Consider the following 23,077-nt stretch of genomic DNA (forward strand, 5'->3'; position numbering starts at 1 on the left):
GTATGACTACTGCTTGCTTTCTGGAAATGTGATGTGGCTTTTGCGCTGCAACTGAGGTTAGGCCTTAGACTTATGGTGCACCAATAGTGATACACACACAACAGTTGGCGTGCATGAGTCAAGAGCCCGAGCTGTCTTGCTCTCCTTGTACAATACCTTTGTGCGCGGCCGCCCTTCTGGTGCATGCAACATTGTCGATTGCGAACAGTGTGGCGCCGACACTGCTACAGAGACCCAAGCATCAGTTAGTTTCCTGTCCAGCCCAGAAATGAACCACGCCCAGAGCCCAGGGATAATTATTCACACCTCTATGCTGGCCTGGCGTACCCTGACCCAGCCCACTTGGCTTATGTATAAAGGGGGGACGACGACGCTACGTGTACCAGTTCTTCCACACTGCTGGAGGTGATATGTCTGCGTCCACCTGGCATATCACGAGACTCAATCATAAAGGGTCCATGACTTGTGTTGCACAGAGTTGGTGGCACCGGATACACTGCGGCCAGCACGGGCCTACTGCCACGGGACAGTGACTTTCGGTGCACTGAGGTAGAAGTGCTGAGTGGGTGTGCAGCCTGCGATGATGCACCATCCTGGCGGTACGGACCGGTAATGATTTGTGTGAGCCCTGCTGGACCGCAGTGTAGGTATGAGCCAGCGGGCAGCGCAGGCCTACCGCCACGTGGCATTGCCTTCCGGTTCACAGGGTTAGTGTGAGAAAGTGGCTCTATATATACTGGACCAGAATAAGGTACAGTGTGTATAGAGTCCACAAAACCCAGAGGTATAACAGAGGTTAGAGCCAGGTGTGACCTTACAATCTAAAATGGCAGCTTGGTCGAGCAGTAAGGCAGTAACCGAGGACAGTGTAAAGCATTTGTTGTACACACTCAGTCAGCAAAAGGTTGCACACACTCAAAGACTGAACTCCAGGCCAATTGTTTTTATATCAAAAGATATAGTTGTTTTATTTCTAGAACCAACAGGTATCAAAAAAATATACTGTTCTCAATATGAGAGGTCTCAGATGAGTACTTTGCAGAAAGGCAATAAACTTGGTAAAGACAATAGGTACAGGGGTTACAGTAGGCAACACAATTCTACACACAATTTAGCATTGAGCTCAATGGATTTCCTTATATAAACACAGTTGATTACTTTGTAGATTACTTTGTAATTCCAGGACAGGCTCCTAGGTTCAGTCCTAGGGTCTAAGCTGAAAACAGTTTAGCAAAAACGTTTTAGGTATTGTAGTGATTTTTCAGGAATAAAAAGCTATTTATAATATTTATTTATATATATATATATATATATATATTTATATATTATGTTATCACATGGGAGAAAATTCAGGTTGCAGGTAAAGTAAGATCTTATTACTTATGTAATCCAGTACTGGTCTCCTGGGGCCAGCACTGGGGTCTCAACTCAAAACAGGTAAGTAATTACGTTTCAGTATTTTGTATGATTTTTAAAGAATATTTCTAGTTTTCAAAAGTAGACACTTAAAAGAAATTTCACAGAAAAGCAGACAATGGATTTCTATGAAGAAAATACAAGTTACTAGTAAACCCGGTAAGGATTGCTTTGCGGTTCAGTACTGGGCTACAAGGTACAGTACTGGCTTCTCTCCTGATCACAGGTGAGTACTTCAGAATTCGGAATTCGGGTGATTTTATATGAATATTTTTAGTTTCCAAAACTTCACAATTGAGAAGATTTTTCGAGTCAAACCAGTCAATGTTATCCAATGGCAGGTGAGTGAGTTATCGGTTTTCAGGTGAGTACTTGGCTGGTGAAGTTAGGGTTCTGGGCATAGACTCAGGAGTCCCCCAGGGTCAGGTAAGTACAGTTGGTTCACCCTCAGCGGCACAGGGGCGGCCGGGTGCAGAGGTAGTTAGGCCCAATGTTATCCAATGAGGGAAAGGGGGCCTCAGGTTGGTGGCTGCTGGCTAGCAGGCCACGCGGCTGTGGGAGCTGGGCTCCTGGTCAGTTGCTCTGGGCAAATGGGGAAGTAGGAAAGGGCACAGGTTGCACTGCCAGGGGCACTCGGGGTGCTGGGTGCAGGGTGCTTTTGAGCCGTCCGGCGCTCAATGTTATTCAAAGAGGAACTTGAAAAGGGAACAAAGGCTTCAGGCTCGGGATGAAGGATCTTCTGGAGCGACCAACACTTCGAGGGATAAGTTGGGGTCTTGGAGGATAGGTAGGCACCCAGGAGTTGGGCACATGGGGCCGTGGGGCGCCGGGTGCAGGGTTGTCTTTTGAGGTCGGGAAATCTTAACCCCTGATGGTCGCGGTCGGAGGGGTCCTCTTTCCTGAGGCTGCAGGCGTCGCCGGGGTTGTCGAGAAGGGTCTTTGGGTACTGGACTATGGGTCCCAGTAGCCGGGGGGATGTCCTCGTGGTCCTGGATCACTCGGGCATGGGCCGGGCTCAGCGGGTGCAGAGTGGGTTGGTCCGGAGATTCCTGGCTGGTGCCAGTGGTGTTGTTGCAGCAGAGCCTCTGCTGATGGGAGTCCCAGGCTTTAAGAGGGTCAAGGCAGGCAGGTCCTCTGGGTGTCCCAAGGTTGCTGTCCGCAGGAGTCACCGGAATTAGGCAGGAGCTGGTTCCAGGATCGCCAGGCCGGTAGGGCTGGGGCCAAGTCAGTTATTGTTGTCATGATGTTAGCAGCTGCATGGCGGGTCTTCTCCCTCTTGATCTTCTTTCTTCTTTTCTTATTGGGATCTAAGGAACGAAGGTTCAGGGAGCCCATAAATACTGATTTTAGGGGCGTTACAGGTAGGGCAAGGGCAGGGACCAATAGGTCCACCCACTAGCCTGCTCCTCTCCTGTGGGAGGGGGGCAGGAGCCTAGCTGTGATTGGGCAGGGCTCCTCATCTTCAAGATGGCCGGAGCCTGGGGTCGTGCTTCACCTCGTCTCCCCCACCTGAGGGGTGGGGTTGGCACCGCCTGGCACACCCCCATTCCTGACATAGTTTTTCCCACCAGTCGTCCCAGCAAGAGTGGGGGTCAGGACTGGTGGGGGCCAGTTGCTGGGTACAGAAAATGGTCTGGAGAAGCTCACAGATGCGGAATGCCTTTGAAGGTTCCCCCTGCCCATCCTGGGGGAGGAGGCCTAGCACCTCGCCCAGGATGTGCATTGTTGCAGGCCCAGGAGAGCGGGGGCTCTCCACCTGGGGGTCCAGCAACATGTCTGCTGTATGGCAGCCTCTGCAGCCACTCAGCACAGACGTGGATTGTGGTTAGGTTTCAGGAGGCATCTGTAAGATGCCCTCTGTGGTGCATTTCTCATAAAACCCCACACTGGCATCAGTGTGGATTTAATGTGCTGAGAAGTTTGATACCAAACTTGTCAGTCTTCAGTGTAGCCATTATGGTGCTCTGGAGTATGTAATGTCGACCTCCCAGCACCATATACTCTTAATGGCATCACTGCACTTACAGTGCCCAGGAATGGACCTGGGTACTGTAGGGGCACAGGGCTCATGCACCTGTGCCCTCACCACTGGCATAGGGCACCCAACTAGAGGGGTGACTGATGTATGCCAGGGCAGTGGGTTTTTGGGCATGGCACACTGGGATTTGTGCCATGTCGACTCTTTGTTTATTTCTGTACTTAGGCACCCCGCCTCCAAAGGCAGTGTGTGGGTGCCAGGGTACAGGGCCCCTAAGGGTGGCACAATAAGTGCTGCAGCCCTTAGGGGTCTCATCTGGTCACCATGCCCTAGGTACCTAGGGTACCATTTACTAGGGGTTGACAGGTGGCCAGAGATGCCAATTGGGTTTCAGTTTCAACACAGTTTTAGGGAAGGAACACAGGTCCTGGGTACCTCGTTGGCAGGAGCCCAGGGCACACTCCGTCAAGCACATCTAAAGTCAGAAAAAAGTGGGGGCATACCAATACAAGAAAGATGGCACTTTCTCACAGTTAGTGGCACCTAAAGAGATGAGAGGGTGTGCAGCCTGTGATGATACCGTGTGCACTGATATGATCTCTGCAATTGCGAAATCAAGACCCAGAATCACGTGTGTGACCTGGTGGCCCGCTGCATAATGTGGCGCCTGCCAAGGTCATGGGCCCTGGGCTTGGAGCGTTCACAGGCACGTGGTGGGCCCTCTTGTAGACACGCCGGTGCCGGAAGGTGAGCAGTGAGGCCTGGGTGCGCAGGGGGGGCAATCACCCCTGGGCGTCAGGAGGGGCTGGGGTGCAGCAGCCGGTGTGTGCAGGGGCGGGCAATTGATGATTGCGTGTGCAAAGATAAATAACTCTGCCATTCATGAATCTGGACTCTGTTTCAGATAAGGGACCTGGTGGACTGCAGTGTATACCGGCACGTGGTTGGAGACACACCGGTGGCAGGAGGTGAGCAGTGATGCCTGGGTCCGCAGTGTCGGCACTCTCTCTCCCTCTCTTCCAGGAAAACTGGCGAGGTCAGCTGTTAGCACCAGCTTGTGAATAGGGAGATGAATCTTTCGCCACTTTGGCTGCGATAAAGTGCCGCTAACTTGGTGATAAGTCCTTAGGAATATGCCCCTGTCTCTGGGAAAAAAAATATAAACTGAAAAGCTGTCAGCAAAAAGTTATTTTTCCTCCATTTTCCTGCAACATTGCTAAACCTACGTGAGATAAATTAGAGTTTTACATTTTGCACATAGAAATCTCATCTTGAGATAATTAATTCATCCTACACTCATCTTACTTCTAAAGGATAAAGATCATATTGACAACTTTGCACATTTTACCTTCACTTAAAACATTTGCTCACACCTTTAACTTCTATGTAATATCAGCGATGCTCATTGCCACATTTGCCTGCAGCAACTCTTGACTATTTTCTATTCCTGATTGTTCCCTGTACTATCGGAAAGGTATCCTCCAGTCTTTTGCAAGTGCTATTGGGACACCGACATGTGACTCCACTTCAGAAACACCTGCAGTGCCATCAAAAGAATACTTACATGTCTATCTTCAATATATGAAAATGTGATTGCATTCCAAAACCAAGGGTCCTATCCTCTATGCGTTCATTATCCTGTGGACAGAAAAGGTTTTCTGAACTGCACATTCTTCTTAGAGAGATATAATCTTAAACTCTTCACAATCCATTACAGTTGAGGTCACCAAAATTTAGAAAATGTTCCTGCTTTGATACTTATTTTATAAACACATCTGCTAAAACCTCATTGCGTTAGAAAATGCCACCATTCACCACCTTATTAGTCTCTGCACAAGAGAGCCAGGTACGGATTTACTAAGATTTTGCAACTGTGTTGTGTCACTTTTGTGACACCACACTGATGCTAAATCATTCTGGTGTTTACTAAGCCATGCAAAGCCACTTTGCATGGCTTTACGCGGTTTAGCAAATACAAAGTAATGCAACGCAGAACATGGGACTACCTTGCGTTATCTTGTGTTGGACGGCATTCCATAGGTAAACCATAGGAGATGTTCCTATGCCACCACCAATAAATTTGAGCACATTACCAGATTTTCTTAAGCGAGTAAACCCGGGCAATGAGTCAAAATCTATGCCTCCCTGAAGCAGGCGTAACAAAGCAAAATATCTTTATTGCTCCTCGTTATGAGGAATATGTCGCTAAAAATATTTGGTGCAGGAAGGCACTCCTTCCTACAAAAAAGCATTCCTGCCTGTAACACAGGTGGTGCAAGGGTACCTGCAATGGTGCTAGGCAGCACATAGCATGCCAGCACTAGAAAACAGATATGGAGCATGTCTACTGTCTCCTTTTCATGCAACCCAGTGCTGAAGCTTTGCTTGCTGCCGTGGGTTGCATGAAATGTAAGTAAATATGCCCCTCAATTCACGCTACATATCTCCATCTTGTGTATAGCGGTTGGCTTAGTTAGAGTTTCATATATTTTAAGTTTTATTGTTACCAATCATTGATGTATGCAATCTTTTCACGGCGTTTCATTGTTTCACTGCAAAACACTTTTGAAATGCATCTCTTCCAGCAAATACAAAAAGAACAATTGATGGACAGAATGCAGAACAATGTCAAACATTCACCCCAGTACAGATATTAGGGGCCTAAATCCATCGTTTTTTTGCTCACTATGCCATTCCAGTTTGGACCCAGCCTTAGGCAAATTAGTTTTGAACCTGCGCCCAATGGGAACAGTCTAGCCCGAACTGCCAGGCTAGGTCCTTCCTGAACTGGAAACAAGCATCCTAGGACCGGTTTCGGGCTTTCAGCCTGCATCAACCAGAATAGCTTGACACCAGTGGCATGGAGAGCACAGGACCCACGTCTAGGCATACCCGTCCCTTGGGGTGACAAATGCAAAAAGAACAAATGATGGACAGAATGCAGAACAATGTCATATATTCACCCCACTACAGAGATCTGGACCTGAATCCATAATTTTTTTGCTCACCATGCCATTCCAGTTTGGACACAGCCAAATGCAAATCAGTCTTGACCTTGCGCCCAATGGGAACAGTCCAGCCCGAACTGCCAGGCCAAGTCCTTCCTGGACTGGAAACAAGCATCCTAGGGCGAGTGTCGGGCTTTCAGCCCTCATCAGCCAGATTAGCTTGACTCCAGTAGCATGGAGAGCACGGGACCCATGTCTAAGCATACCCGTCCCACTCGGGGTGACAAATGCAAAAAGAACAATTGATGGACAGAATGCAGAACAATGTCATACATTCACCCAAATACAGAGAACTGGGCCTAAATCCATAATTTTTTTGCTCACCATGCCATTCCAGTTTGGACCCAGCCATATGCAAATTAGTCTTGACACTGCGCCCAATGGGAACAGTCCAGACCGAACTGCAAGGCCAGGCCAGGCCAGGTCCTTCCTGAACGGGAAACAAGCATCCTAGGATCGGTTTCAAAATTATGTGTCTTTTGCTTTCTCTTCCAGCAAAGCCCCATGAATCATGAAGAAAAGGCTTGTTATGCTGGGGATTAGTACACCTATGTTGGACTTGTTTGAAGAGAAACAATTCCTTAAGGTGTTGCCTTGATATTAATTGAGAATTTTCTGCAATTATTAGGTGATGCAATAATGACCAATCTAAGATTTCTCTTTGGTCACTTTATGGGGAAGAGCACACACATCAGAAGAGTATTATGAATGCCATGGACCCTGGTGCATACAAGGAAAATGCCCCCTTTGCCTGTTGTTTATCAGGCTCAAATTGTGTTCGGTGCTACTGCACCTATGGTAGCTACACCCCACATACACATATGAAATATTTCAAAATAAAGTTAGAGGGGTCAGCAATCAACATCACAAGCTAATATTTCTGGGTCCAATTAGTGGAGCGCATGATGAAAAGGAACCACAATGACTCATGAAACACAAATGAGTCACTGTAGCACATCCAGCACTAACTTTACTGCCTGCCTTTATTCCTGATGTAAGACACTGAGGTATTAAGAACTGACGAAATATGTCATCGAGCAGATGCATCCAGTCCTGTATGTACAGTATTAGTCTCTGCGTCAAGAATTCAATGGTAGCCTCTCGAAGACTATGAATTGAGTCTCAAGACATATTATTCACTTCTACGGTTCGTAGCTTGACCTTCGGGCACCTCGATTTTTATTCAGCCACCAATGGCAATTAGTTGATGGAAAGCTAATCATTTGTCTCCAGAGGTTTACTGAATCATTATGTAAATAACGTTCAATAATACATGACTATGCTTTGATGAGGCAGATATTGAATTTGAAGAATACAAAGATGGAAGGTAGTACCAAATATCCTGAAAACATCTCTTTAGGAGCAGCTGGCAAAGATATCCATCAATGTTTCACCCAATCTATCTTTTCAATGGTGGGTCCTTTACCGCCAATCAATGCCACATGAAAATGTTGTATATTCAAAAGGCTCAGGAAACAAAAACGTAATGTTATCTGAATCGAGTTAATGCAGTGCATTTATGATTTTGGAGAGAAAACAACCACCGTATCAAAAATGTTGTGCTTTGTCTCAAACAGTGAATAGTTTCTATAACAATTGATATATGCACTAGAAAAATTTGTCTAAAAGTATCTGGCTACAGCAGCCTCCACCCAGAACCCCTCAAACTTTATTTTTTATGAGTCTTGCCAGAGATTAATATTTTTCTATAGCCTTCAAGAGAGTGGAAAGCATCACTCCTGGCCAGCACTCAACTGATCGAGAGAGAGATAGACCCTAGGTGGGATTGGTTAAGGAAAAATGTATTTTCTCGAGAAGCGTAAGGCACACAATGCTACAAATAGTTTTTTTTTAAAATCAATCATTGTTGTATTACATACTCTATGTAGTTCCTCTAATATCCAATCCTATTTATTGAACGATGGGTGTTGTTTATTAATAACAAAAGTCCAGTCAGTTTTTCAGTACATTTAAGACGAAATATGTGACACAAGGCACATTTGAACATCCATTTGTACCCAATGTGCTTCATGATCTCAGCACTTAAACTTCCAGTTGTTCCCAATGTGCTCCATGATCTCAACACTTACCATTAAATACGATTATGCATTTCAAATTTCTAGTGCTTTGGCTTTGTTAAATTGATATTACTTTATACGTCTTTCAATGTATTGAATGGTATTGATTATTTAACTATGCTTCCACATCACTTATGTAAGAAAGCCTAGTGATGGAAAGTGAGCTATTGTCTTGAAGAAATAGTTTTGGTGTGTGCTTTATTATGCCTTGACTTATCCTTGCTGTGACTCTGGGTAGAAAAACATCACTGACAGTTGTCTTCTCACTGCGGCGGATCATACCACTTGCAGCGTGTAATGGGGAAGGGCTACGTTTCTGATTGAGCCCTTTTGCTGTCATTGCAAACAGTGAATGCTAAAGTAGCAAGTGTTAATACTACATTCATAGGGTATTGTTTACATAATTATCAACTTTTTGGATTCCGAAATACCAACCAGCATACTGTGGGGACAGCAGCACCTGTTGTGGACATGAGGAGTAATGAGGGTCTCTGACTCATGCTTAAATCAGATTAATGGTTCACCCCTTCCAAAGTCAAAGGAAGTGGCATTTTAGAGAAAAGTTGTTTAAGCTGTGTCCGAATTACCCCCAAACTGTCCTCTCATGTGGGCAAGAGCAGAACCTCTTTTTGTAATGGCAGCAATGCTGTGGCACATCTCTGTTCGGCCCTCTTCCTGACCAAATATCCCCTACACTCTGATGCATTTATTCTCGTCATTGCTTGCTGGGTGTTAAATATGTGCAAATAATAAATGTATGCAGTGTCTTGTTATCGCCACCCCTTAAAGCCCATCATTGTCTTGATGTTTTTTAACTCAATGTTCCGTCATCTTGGTGCTATGCACATGTTTCGTGCCCAAATGCCACAGCTAAATAAAAGTCGGCACCCTGGTTTTAGGTCTTGGCTCTAGACGGCGCACATGCACTGTCTCAATAAGAGACATGTTGTATGTACTTTGTGGTCTTCAGCCCGCCCACAGGATTGCTATTTGCTGTTTCCCTCGTTATTCATTCTACCTATTTGCCCATGGCATGCATGCATCATGTCTCTTCCCACCTTTAGCCCTCCCTTAGAGAAGGGACCAAGTAAAGGTATTCATACACAGTGGCCATTTTAGGAAATGGTCACTGGACTACTTTTTTTTATTTCCCTTGGAGCAGTCCATAAAGTGCTTGTGTTTTCAGTTCACTCACCCCCTCCTTCATCTCATCTTTTAAACTGCAGTTTTATATAGCACAATCACCACCCAAATACATTATTAGAGCACTTTATGTGAGCGCCAGTTACCTCAGACAAGGACACGCTTGTTTTTGTCGGAACAGGGAGATTAAGTGATTTGTCCAAGATCACAGGATGTGGTGTTGATGCAGAATGAATGCCTTATGTGAGCACCAGTTATTTTGCACAAGGACACAATCATTTTGTTGGAACAGAGAGATTACATGATTTGCCCAAGATCACAGGATGCTGTGCCAGCACCGAATCTCGAACCCAGTTTCCCAGCTCCATAGTCGGCACTTCTGGCTCTAATGCCACATTCTCTCCTACTGTCCTGAATCTCTGACTGCAAAGGCTCTTCACACTTTCTTAAAAACATTTGAAGTCCGACACTTTGAACATGTTTTTCTCAGTGCCGTGCCTTAATAAACCATATTATTATCAAAGTTTCAACATGTTGAAGAAATACACTCTTCGAGTATATTATAAACCCTATCATATTTTACATGATGTGTGTTGCATGATATACATTGTAAACACTTTCAGAGCTTTGCGTGGGCTGTTTGCTTACCAAGCTCTAACCATGGTATTGACGGCTTTCACTGCTTCTATCCCCTATCTCCAAAGTAGTTGGTCTTAGTCAGGCCAATAGAAGATGTGGCCAGTGGCATACTGGACATCTGTTTCCCCACTGGGTACAGCAGTGCAAGTATGATCTGGAGTGATTAGATACTGGAACTAAACTCAGGAGCTGGAAGTAGTTTCGGCTAACATCATTAACTGCGACATAAAGCATTATTATGCAAGAATGTAAGGAAGTATTTTCCCTCTAGATATAGGCACTGGGTGGCATGCTTATTACATGGGCTGACAGCATTTAATGCCTTAACCACGCCGGCAACGTTCGCAGCACCAGGGCGGGAGTGCTCCCGTCGGCCACAAAAAATGTCTCACTCATTTACAGGAAGCAAATTAAAAATTCACCAAACATCCTCACTACATTTAGGACTATGGAAGGGAGATATTGGGGACTGTGATGACGGGGACTCAGAGAAGGTGCTAAGAGCCTTTCAAGAGGTGGCCATTAACACAAGGTGCCATTTGATGTATCTATACATCCTGCACCACTCGTATTACTCCCACCCTGCAGTCCGGGCCATGGGCTGCTGTCAGACGGATCTCTGTCTTTGGGCTGTGAGGAGAGGGTCACCTTCCTCCATATTCTATGGTCATGTCCGGCTGTGCAAAACTTTTGGAAAGAGCTACAGAGGATTATGGGGGATGTCATATGTGTGATGTCCCCATCTACGGCGAAAACATGTCTCCCTCATATATGGAGGAATGACCCACCACCAAGATACAACAAGTTGTGGGTCTCATTGGGGTTTGTTGTCGCCAAACGAAACATTGCACTTTTATGGGGTGCTGGAGAAGTGAGAACAGGACATGGATTGGTGTATGACAAATTTATCCGGGGAGGGGATGTCCACATAAATGGAAGCAGGTCTGGGCCGAGTGGTGCTCCCACGGAGGAGTGGAGAGGTGTGGTGCAGTGGCCAGGGCAGCTGACTTCGGAGCACAGGGTTTATGGTTCGATCCTTGGCTCCGGCGGCAGATCAACTCAGCACCGTGTGACTCTGGGCAATAGCTCACTTAATTTCCATGACGGCCCCCAGCGCCTTGAGACCGATAAGGGTGAGTAGTTCACGCTTTACAAATATGTATTTACATTTATGTATTTTACATTTACAGAGGCCTGAACACTGACCACAGCTCGGACCATGGTGGTTATTATCAGGGCTCCCCCAAGCTTTGTGGGAAAAACTATACAGGGCATGAGCTCCACCTAATTTATTTCTGCTATGATACTGTACATATCTCATTTGTGAGGAATTGCTTCCCAGAGTTGGTGCACATAAATGCTATATGATATACTGCTAATTTTAAGTTTTTGCAGAACAAAAATGCGTTTCTATACATTGTTCTCACTGTATGGATGTGTTGTTGTAAGGTATTTGCTCTCACCAGCCGGTGTATGTGTGTTGCTGCAATTGGTTGCCACAAATGCCAAAGAAAATTTGCAAACAAAGAAACCTATATGCTTTTATAGCATTCAAATATTTTCTTTCATCGTCTTCTGCAGCTGTACATTACTTATGGTGTTTTCTACATCTGGAAACCAGAAATGCCAAACGACTTTGAATCATGCCACTACTAGGCAGTACATGCCCTCACAAGGCCCCATCCGTTCTCATGACTTTTGCCCTCCACGTTTAATGTTATGTTTCTAATAATAAAGAGATTCTAATGGGAAAGAAAAAGGAAATACCAACATTATGATTCAGTGCAATTAGTAACAAAATCAAAGCGAAACTTTTTTGGCATAGATGACAGTATACAGATAGAAAGTAGAATAATAAATGTTATAACCCACATTTGATCAGGGTACATTTGTTACCACAACATGAAATACATATAAAATGAGCAGACCACCAGGAAAATATTAATATCAAATTACATATTTTGGCATGATTTGAAAAATTCAGCTAGAAAAACATAAAAATATCAACTTGAAACTCAACAATGTAAGCGGAACAGAGTCCATTGTGTGGATTATGAGAGGAAAGGGAGAAATGGTATTGGGAAGAACCAGTTGTTTTCACCCCAATATTTTTGGGGTAGCCCACAGTAAATCCTCTTGGCCCCAAAGCAAAATGTACCAAATTTTTAGAAAGTTGTCTAGGCACTGCATTTAAGGGTCTCTGCAGTCCTCTTGTGCTGGCTATTGATGCTCCATGATATAGGCCATTGGCATTGTTCACAATGTGATAAGATGATTGAGGTGATTGACTGGATCCTCTGCATTGGAGTGTCCTCATGGTGTGGAATCTCGAGATGGGCAGTCGGGTGACTTGTGGGATCATGGAGAGGGATGGAGAGTCTAGCAACCTTCCTATCTTGCCTCTTGCAATGATGCAACCCTCATTTGGGGTGAGGGGTACTTGAGGAGAGCCAGATAGCTTACATAGGATATTGGTGTTCAACATTAAGGGTAGTTGTTCAAGCCATCGCACCGGTTGGTCTTTGAACAAATGTCTTAACATGGGCACTGATGTCCTACAGTGTGTACATGGTGAAAACGAGCTGACATTCTAGACTCGAAATAACTTTGAGGGTGGATTTAAAAGCAATTACGACAACCATACCTGGTTAAAGGATGTTAAAAATAGCTGAACTTCAAAAAATCTTAACTGCCCCTGCTGAAGAATCGAAATTGTTAGCTGTGTGTGATTGTTTGGTGCATTTTTTGTTTCTAGCCTACAAGGAGAGTTCAAGGCTTGGATGACACAATAGTTTCCATGTAACCGTCTAAAGAATCTATCCAAAGGAATGTTGAACAGATAAACCTTTACGGCCTATATATTTGGTAAATTATATATATATATCACTTTTCCTGAAGAAGGCTGACATCCTCATTGCATCTTAATACTTATGTTGTGCTACAGTTGGAATTTTTTTCCTGTATTGAAATGCAGGCTGGATAAATCAAGCATTAACAATCGACTCCGCAGCATATCTCTCAACAGTAGATTGGATCGTTCATATGCATCCCATGGTAGCAATATTTTATTGTGCCAAAAATCTGAATTCTAGAATTGATTTTGTTATAACTAATTGCCCCTTTTGCCTTTCATATCTCTGAGCATTTGGACAGGCATTTACTGAAGCATACTCTTCATACTGACATGGTGCAATGCCTTTGTGAATACGCACAAATGTAACCATTTTGAGTATTTACAAACCTGGCTCTGACCCCTTACAACATTGGAAAAGGTCAGATATTTACTTATGTCAAGGGAATTAGTACGTTTTTTACATGGATGGCAGGGAAGCACACCCAAATTTGGCAAGGTGTCTTGAGAAAAAAGGAAAATAGTATATTTTGTGCAGTGAGAAAGTTAGCAGATGTATTTTCCAGACGTAGGCATGGAAACTTGCGATTGCTACGTATTTTCAGGTGGAAGATGGAAACTTACGTGAATTCCAAAAAGTTTTAATTTGCTCCCCGATTTGAGGTCAGAAACTTGCAGGGGGAGATTTCTAACTGTTCTATGTATTTATTTATGTATGTATTGGTATTTGTATAGCCTGAACTTAGCCGAAAGGCAAGTGGCTTCTGTGCAGAGCCAACAAATGTTTGACGGCATAGCTGGGTTCTGTGAACAGAGTGGCGTGTTAGCAGGGCCGGACTTAAAACCCAAACCGGCCCTGGCAAAGTGCTCGGCCAGCCACCTGGGGGGGCAACCGAGCTCTTTGCTGGGGCCAGTTTTCGGCCGATTTTGTTACAGGGCCGATTTTGCAGCTATGCTTCTAAAACGGCCCTGTAACAAAAACGACCCCCAGGGCCCAAAACCGGCCCACACCCTTGCGGCGCAACGGCCAGTCCGTGCCTGCGTGTTAGTGTTTCTGATGTACTGTCGTGTGATGCAGTGTATCCTCAGCTCTTTCCTAAATTCGTGCAGCATTGGGGCTGTCCTGATGAATACAGGGATGATGTTCCAGATGTTGAGCATATAGATGGAGACTTTTCTTTTTTTCCTACTTCTTTGTTCCCAGGCTATTGGTGCACTGGCTCCTGGTGTGCCAAGAGTCACCAGAGATTGCCAGCCTGATAGGTGGGCGCTAGAGTCATTGTGGCTTTGTAAATAATGCAGCTGTTATTGAAAATGGGGCAAGTAAGCCAGAGGAATTCTGGGGCATATTACCAAGCAATAGCGATAATTATCGCTATTGCTTGGTTAGAGACAAAAATTTATCGCCGACCTGCGGCGATTTTTACCGCAGATAAACTTTGGTATTACCAAGGTTTATCGCAAATGCGATAAAAATCGCCCGCAATGCATGAATATCGCTGAAAAGTCAGCGATATTCATGCATTACCGAGCTAATGCTCTTAGCCATGTTATCCACCTCCCGTTGGATAACATGGCTAAGAACTGCTCAGGGCAGGTGTTAGCTTTTGGAGATATTCGCGCTTAGCGCGAATATCTCCAAAAGTTGTTAATAGGAGATAGCGATGTTAGCGACTGTTTCCAGTCGCTAACATCTTGGCACGCCCACTTTGCATGTCATTAGTGATAAATTTCTCTGACATACAAAGTGGGGCCCAAGATGGTTGCTATCTCCTACTAGCTGGGCTAACTGGTGTTAGCGACAGCTAAGTAATAGGAAGATAATTTTATCTCCGCTTTCTTGGCTTTTAAAGCCAAAAAAGCGGAGATAAACTCCCTTGATAATATGCCCCTCTATCTTTATGTGGTCATATTTCTTTAAACCATGGATGAGATATGCTTCGGCATACTAATTGCCCTTAAAGGGGAACAGGGGCAGTGAAGAGACCAAAAAGACATGGAGTAGGGTGTTGCCACCATGTAAATGCTTAGGTATAAGGGCTTTAACAGCAGCTCCGAACTAACACTCTTGCAGCAATTGTTTAACTTTAAAAAATATTGCACGTGTACAGCTCGTCCGCGCATCTGCGGAGGTCTGTTTTCCGTTTCCATTCACCTCTCACGGATCACAGATGGAACGGTAATGCGATTATCTCTACCTGGGCCTGCCAGCGTGTGGCGGGAAAGCGAGTACTTAACTACCTGATTTCCTATCAGTCTCTGTCATCATACCAAAGTGCTGACTGTAGCAGCATGCTGAAGCCGACCGAGGCGGCTTTGGCAGAACCCAGCAGAGATCGCATCGTACTACTAACGATCCGGGTAAGAGTGCATATGAGCACTTCCCCTCCCATTTATCTTAACCCACTGCTTGCCCCTTCACCCCATTTACCTGCCAACTAGCTTAACCCATTGCTTGCCCCCTCTAGGCGCAACAGTCCACCGTGACTAATCTAATCAAGGAAACATCAGCACTGCTACGGCTGTAGCGTGTTTGAACAGGAGCACCAACCCAACAATATTCTTAACGCACGCCTTGCCTCACATTGAGGTAAGTGGTATTCCTACCTTACATTAATAGATGCAGTATAATCCTGAGTACAGTAGAGTGACTCTCTCCTTCTTTTTATCATTACGTGACAGAACCCGGCTGGGTGCTCATGTGAGTCACTTAATTATTTCACTTTCCACGGTGGCACATTTTCACCAAGGCTGCGCTATTACTAAGACAGGTACTCCTTCTTCTGATACCTTTTCCATTCCACTTCAGCTTTAGCGCCGGTATATGGGCCTTATGCTATCTCTTTTTCATTTTAGATGTCCCAGTTATCAAAGTCCTGAAGAGACCCCCCACTCATATAGGGGTCGAAACGCCATCGACAAGTATAAGAGAACGAGCCACTACTCAGCGTGTATGATTGTATACTCATACTGTCAAACATGGATACATAAATGGTCGTTCTTTGAACTTCTGGAAACCTTGTATATAGTAGACCACGTCAATATTCACATTTAGGTTCCATTTCACATGGGGACATGATGCACTATAGTTATTTCTTTTGTTTACAATGTATATAAAACTAAAAATCTTGTTACAAATCAACCTTTGTGAGTGTGTGGTTCCTTGTCCTCTGACATTACTGTACCTTATGTATCGCCATTGAGCATTTGTATTGCTATAATCACTTCTACTAGCCACAGGAACAACTGTTTCTTTTATAAACCTAATACCCTGGTTCCTTCGTGAGTAGGGTTTCCCCTGTCCTTGTCTTAAACTAGTACATCATACAGCACAGTAGTTTTTGTACAGTTCACAACCTTGATTGAATCATTTCAAGGTGCTCTCAAATGTGATGATCATAAAAAATCAGGCACTGTGAAGTAAAATAACTGCCACATTTCTGTCAAACTGGAAAACCTGGATTGAAAGCTTTATGGATTACACAGTGTGCAATACAGCCACAGGATGGGTATCTCCTTCTTCCCACCTCCTGTCCTGATGATAATTTTCTTAGTGATCAAAGCAGCAACTCAGTTGTCTTGTGCCTCCTACATAAGGTCTTTATATTGTTGTTATAGCGCAGTATACTAGAGAGGTGTTTGCCCAGGGTACATCCTGATGTGATGGTCATGGAAAAGGGGGCACAGTAAAGAAAACAAATTGCTGTGGGTCACACAGTTTTGGCAAGGTGGGAAGCCCGAATTGTAATCAGGTTCTTTGGATCGCTGCTCTGCGTCTACTCTTAGCCCAAGGCGCCACAAAACTTTCTGACTAGCCTGCATCTAACCAAAGTTTCCTATTCAGCCGCAGCTTCATATGGCATAGAAAACATAACATACATATAATAATTTGCAAGACAATCTGTGATGCAGTAGGCACCCAATACCATTATTTTAGTCAAATCTCAACCAAGGCTTAAATGACAGAGACCCTGGACCAATCCATCCTTCCAAGTACATTATAACAAAAAGAAAAAAAGAAAATATTATATATGACTATATTTCATATTTTCAAAGGGATGTCTAGTGAACCTGGACAAAACTAAGTAGGCACCAATCAAAAGCTAGTTCAGGTCTAAAGAGGGGCAGCTTTCATTGATCCAATATTCTTCTGTTAATACTTATACCTCAAAAACATATGTAGGGATCCCCTCAAGGATTTTGAAACAAGGCAAGTTATTGTGAATAGGTCGAAGAGCTACAACTGAATCTCCCGGGCTTGCCCCAAATAGCTTATAAGCTTGGAAGCAGAATAGCATGAATGAAGACCAGCTTAGCATTTGCTGAAAAACATTCAGTAAATTGTCGTTCTGACTTAGACAATAACAACATGGAGAGACAGAAGCCAGGATTCCCTTGATCTGGTTACATTCCAAACCTACAATTGAAGTCACAATTGACAAAAAATAGTATTTTAAATGGTAAAATGACATGAAAACGATTAGTGGCAGCTTTGTTCAATGGAACGCGTTAATTAGACATGATCTTACATAGCCATGTAGAAAGAAAAGCATGTCTGTCCTCCATACTGCTCCAAAGTAACTTATAATAAAAAAAACGGTCATGATGATTTCCCGTATTCCTGCAGAAAGTTGGACATTCAAACTTCGTGTCAGATTGTCATGTAGTCTTGGTTTAAGGGGAACACTGAACACGAAGTGACGCATGGGTCACTAAACTTAGATGACAGCGGAGTGTATGCCTTTTTATGTTTTTTTAAGACAATTTTATGAAATATTGGGGCATATTACCAAGCAATAGCGATAATTATCGCTATTGCTTGGTTAGAGATAAAAATTTACAGCTGAGCTGCGGCGATTTTTACCGCAAATAAACCTTGGTATTACCAAGGTTTATCGCAAATGCGATAAAAATCGCCGCAATGCATGAATATCGCTGAAAATTCAGCGATATTCATGCATTACCGAGCTAATGCTCTTAGCCATGTTATCCACCTACCATTGGATAACATGGCTAAGAACTGCTCAGGGCAGGTGTTAGCTTTTGGAGATATTCGCGCTTAGCGCGAATATCTCCAAAAGTTGGTAATAGGAGATAGCGATGTTAGCGACTGTTTTCAGTCTCTAACATCTTGGCACGCCCACTTTGCATGTCATTAGTGATAAATATCACTGACATGCAAAGTGGGGCCCAAGATGGTCGCTATCTCCTACTAGCTGTCGCTAACTGGTGTTAGCGACAGCTAGGTAATAGGGAGATAATTTTATCTCCGCTTTCTTGGCTTTTAAAGCCAAAAAAGCGGAGATAAACCCCCTTGATAATATGCCCCATTCTTTTTAGGTGGCATCGTACCAAAGAATGATGTCTGCCAATACCGTCCATCACTGGGCTGACTGCTGTTCTCTGTAAAAGGGGGGAATTTCTTTTATGGAGACAAGTACAACAGAGCCTATTCAAGTTGGGTTGTCGGCTTCATGTGGATTTAGAGACGTCAGGAGGAATCTCGAGGAACCGGTGCAAGCTACTCTAAAGAGAAAGGTCATTTTTCAGGTCACAAGACTGTTTGTCAGATGGAAATGCCTGAAACTTCAGTAAACGCCCTCAAAACCCTGCTCCTGCTTAATTTTCCATTCTCATGCAGGGTCAGACTAGCAATGCTGCGGCCTCGAAGTTCTGAATTCAAAGGAAAAAAAATATAAAAAATCCAGCAACTCACTTTCATAGCAAATGTTTATCTGGGAAATGAAAAGCAGCCGTAAAACAAAGAATGTCTTGAAAGTCAAAAGGAGGCAAATAAGAGACGACTTGTTATTCCAGGTTTTGGGTGGAAATGATATATGAAGAGTTGTTTAAAATAGGTTTAGGACTAAGCTTTCAAATTCCTGATATACGTGATTGAGACTGTATAACTGTTCATAAATCCCAGTTTTAAAACTTCCTCGGTGTGTTATGGATTGATTACTCAGGACAAAGGCTCTGCTATCAACCCGTATAACATGACAAGGCAGAAGGCTGAATTCACTTCATGTACCTTGTATATGCTTGTTTTAGAGATTGTTTTAATGAAGCCCTGGCAAAGCCAACAGGCCTGGCCTTGGCAAATTAGCATTTTTCAATTAGTTTATTTAAAAACATAAAGGACATAATTTAAAAGTGTAAAAGTAAAAAAAAAGACTAAAAACACTTCCATTTATAATTGTCATGAAAATGTTTGCAAAAAAGCAAGTTAAAGAGATGACAAAATAAAATAAATTAAATTAAGGCAGAAGTGAAGCAGAGATTAGCCTACCAACCCTGGCAGTGAATTAGATTACTTTCTAATAGGAGGTGTGTATGTGAAAGAGCCAAAATGGCATCACTCATAGTAGAAAAGTCAATGGGCTGACCTTTAGGCTGTAGCGAGTGGAAGAAAAATGGGAAAAACACTTAAATGGATCAATGGATGAAGAGGGCAGATTGAAGTAACTAAACGTTCCTCTTTCTCTCTCTCTTTCTCTCTCTCTCTGCATACATATATATATTATGAATATTAGTTTAGTTTTTTTATGTGAGGATGGCGAAAGAGCTAAAACTATTTCTAGGCTAGGCCTACAATTAGAAGAATATCGGCTTCATGTTGACTTGAAGAGATTGATACAAAATGCCAGAAAGTCAAACTGTCTAGAGAAGGATGTTACTGCTGCCCTCTTCCTCCAGATTGAGGGGATCACGACAGTCCACGTCCAAGTCTTGATAAAGAGCTGAGTCCCAATACCTGTTTTTGTTTTTACTTATTTGGATGAGTGTTTTTCTAATAATAATAATGATAATAATAATAGAATTAGGGAAGGCCTAGAAGCCACAATATTTCCATAAATATCTGAACGTATAATACAATCATAATATTCAGATCTACATATACAGTAATGGATACAAGGTCCATTATCCTGAAATGGCATCAGGAAGGCCAACAGTGATGTACCAATGAGTTAAAACATATTAGGATATAGACCAATATTCCAGGAAGCCCAAAGAGGTTTAGGCTCATGGTACAAGCTTTCGGATCAATGGCCAAAGCATGTGGGAGTGAATATTGGGGTTAGTCAATACATGTGAGCCTGAATCCCCAGTGAGAAGTTGGATGTAGGCTTGTGATGTAATATAATACAAAGCAGGTGAAAAAACTTTAAGAGGTCATATAGTGGAAAGACTGCAATACTTCAAGTACATTGGCTATCGAAAAATGAATGCCATATGTGAATAAATATCATCATCTGGTCGTTGACCATATAAACAACTTGTTCATACGCAGCAGCTTCCATCCAAGTCAGCCAATACTCTAATGTTGGCTGAGACATCAGCCAGTGTTGCAAGATATATATCTTGGCTGTCGGTAGCCATCTGAGCATGTGGACAGAGAGGCCAGTCAGATCTGACAGATCATGTAATATGGCTACTGTACTGAGCCGAAGCAGGTATGCGTTCAAGAGTGTTAGCTATATCCACACCCCAGAGCAGAACATTTGGACTTTGGTGTAATACCGGAGTATTTGTGTGAAGTCAAAACGCACACTCCTTCCACAGTTAAAATGGAGAAGTGACCCTGCTCACTGTAGCATCACAGATGACCAGTACCAAGTATGTAAAACTTTAAGGTATGAGAACTTAAGTTTGACTTCCCTTAGGAAATGGTCAAGAGTAGTAGTGAGTAAACGATCGAGAGCAGCAAGCATGGTAGGCCAATAATCTGTAGTGTAGTTTTGGTCCAGCAACATTTCCCAGAAGAGCCAACAGGACTGTTCAGTTGACTTGGAGCACATTTAACAGGTCTTAGAGACCGGAGATCACACCCTTAATGGATCTTCACATGTGAAGATAGTGCCAGAGCCGTGAAAGGGGCAGGGATACAGGGCCAAGTTTCTAGCATGCCTTTAGGAAATGGGAAAGCTACCGATTTTGCCAATCAAAGCCCCCATCTAGACTAAACGTCCTAAAATTGACCGAAAGATCTTAAGCCTGACATCCAAGAAAAGCTGGTAAAGTTGTAAAATAACATTCTGGCTCCATTTCCCCCACTGAATTGGAGAGTTCATACGCTTATGTCGGTATTGAGTCATATCAAGACGCTGACATTAGTGTCATAATCGGAGTGTCAGGAGACGCCTCACAACCACTTGTGCATGTGAATCCAATGAATAAACAGGGTTGGAAGAAGGCTGCGTGAGTCTTGTGTGCATATAATATGTCCAAAGTATGAGTGTCCTTTTTCATATCTTATCTGTAGTCACCCAGGCATTAAGTAGTACACGTTTGTGAAGGAAATGTGTCAGTTGTGAGAGATGATTGGCCAACTAGTACTGCACATATGAGGGAGGCACAATCCACTTGACGAGGCTTGTGCATGCATTGCTGGACTTCTGATTTTGATTTTGCGTAATGGTAAAGAGCGACAGGAAGTATTAAGTAAGGATAGACCTGTGAAACTGTTCTGCTTCGATGCCGGATCATGAAAGACATGGAACTCTCTGATAAATGGCAGAGAGGCTGAATGTAGAATAGAAATATATTCCGTTTATTCTCAGCTCCGCAATAAGGTTCCATCCATCAGCCAGCATAGCAGGGTATAATGAACCAATGGAATGTTCCCAATTTTCAAGTGCAAACATTCAAAGGAAATTATCAGAGAAGTTCCATCTTATACAAGCATCACATTTAATACCACACAAAGACATACTGCATTTGCAGAGTAAAATGCAGACAAGGCTGCTGAGATGTTTGTTAAGCCCGCTGTCCATGAGAGGTTCACATCCAGGCAGTACACAAACATTGATATCCTACAATGACAGTAACACACATCCTTGGGACATTACTAAAAAAGTGGGTGAGCTGCTTTGAGGAGTCAGGGAACAAACAGACTTCAACAACATTCACTCAGTTACCCTAGTGTTGCTCTTCTCTATTTCCCTACAAAGGCAAGGAGACATATCTGTTTTTGTTCATTTGTATCTAATTGTTGGGGTCCCTTGCTGTGACAAAGAAGCATTTCTTCTTGTACTTTCCAAAGGGACTGCCTTCCTTTACACCAGATCAAAATACTGAGATCTAGAATTTGACTAGGCCTTTCTACAATCCTGATTTCCTTCATCATTCTGAAGTATTTTGGCTTACAATTCTGTTGCATGGTCCACTTTTGGCTATGTTGTACCTGTAGAACAGTTCCTTTAGAGTGTGCTGATATAGAAAGAAATATTTGGTGGGTTAATTGATTGTGGGGTACCCAATTTTGGTGACTGAAAAGCAGGTCCAAAATGGTCTTCCCTCAACCACCAATGGCCTGATGCTCACTTGCAAGATGCCCCTTAATATTAATGTGATATCACCAGTGACATCCCCTGGCCCTTCCGAGCTCAATCCATGCATTTGGCTGGTGGGTAGGGCTAAGGGCAGCTATTACTGCCCCTAGCTCCTCCCTAGCCAAGCTTACCAGCTCAATCCACTTGTTTCATTGGTCGGAGAGAGGGCAGGAAGACCAGCCCAGATCCTTCACCATTCACCACACCTCATCAATAGAAGAATTGAACCAGGACGTGGAGATTGGAAAGGATTTGACTAAGATTATACCAAACCTCTTCCCTTCCATTCCGTACTTCCTCAATCTATTTCACACTACTCCTTCATTCATCATGATCCTTTTCATTGTGCAATGAAGGAGCTGTGTGCCTGTGTCCCAGCAAAGAGCCAAATACAGTTTGGAATGTTTTCGCTGAAGAAGTAAGTCAAACTGTGTGTTCCTCCTTTATGGGGCAGAAAGAAGGCAGATGCTTTTCAAAAATGTTCCCGGCTAGAAAAAAATCCTCTCAGCATCTGACTCCTTACTCTAGTACAGACATGCATGTCTATTCTCCTGCATGGAGCCAAATGCTGTTTTGATTTTTCCTAGTCAAAAGAAAAAATCCAAGCAAAGTCCGACTCCTCAAAGGGGCAC

General features: G+C 43.5%; 1 protein-coding gene across 1 annotated transcript in view; it reads right to left on the reverse strand.

Moving 5' to 3' along the window:
* The window catches only part of ME1 (malic enzyme 1), a 1,313,190-nt gene that overhangs the window by 687,265 nt on the left and 602,848 nt on the right, over window positions 1-23,077 (reverse strand). The window lies entirely within an intron of this gene.

Source organism: Lissotriton vulgaris, chromosome 6, assembly GCF_964263255.1.
Source record: "Lissotriton vulgaris chromosome 6, aLisVul1.2, whole genome shotgun sequence".
Classification (NCBI taxonomy): domain Eukaryota; kingdom Metazoa; phylum Chordata; class Amphibia; order Caudata; family Salamandridae; genus Lissotriton; species Lissotriton vulgaris.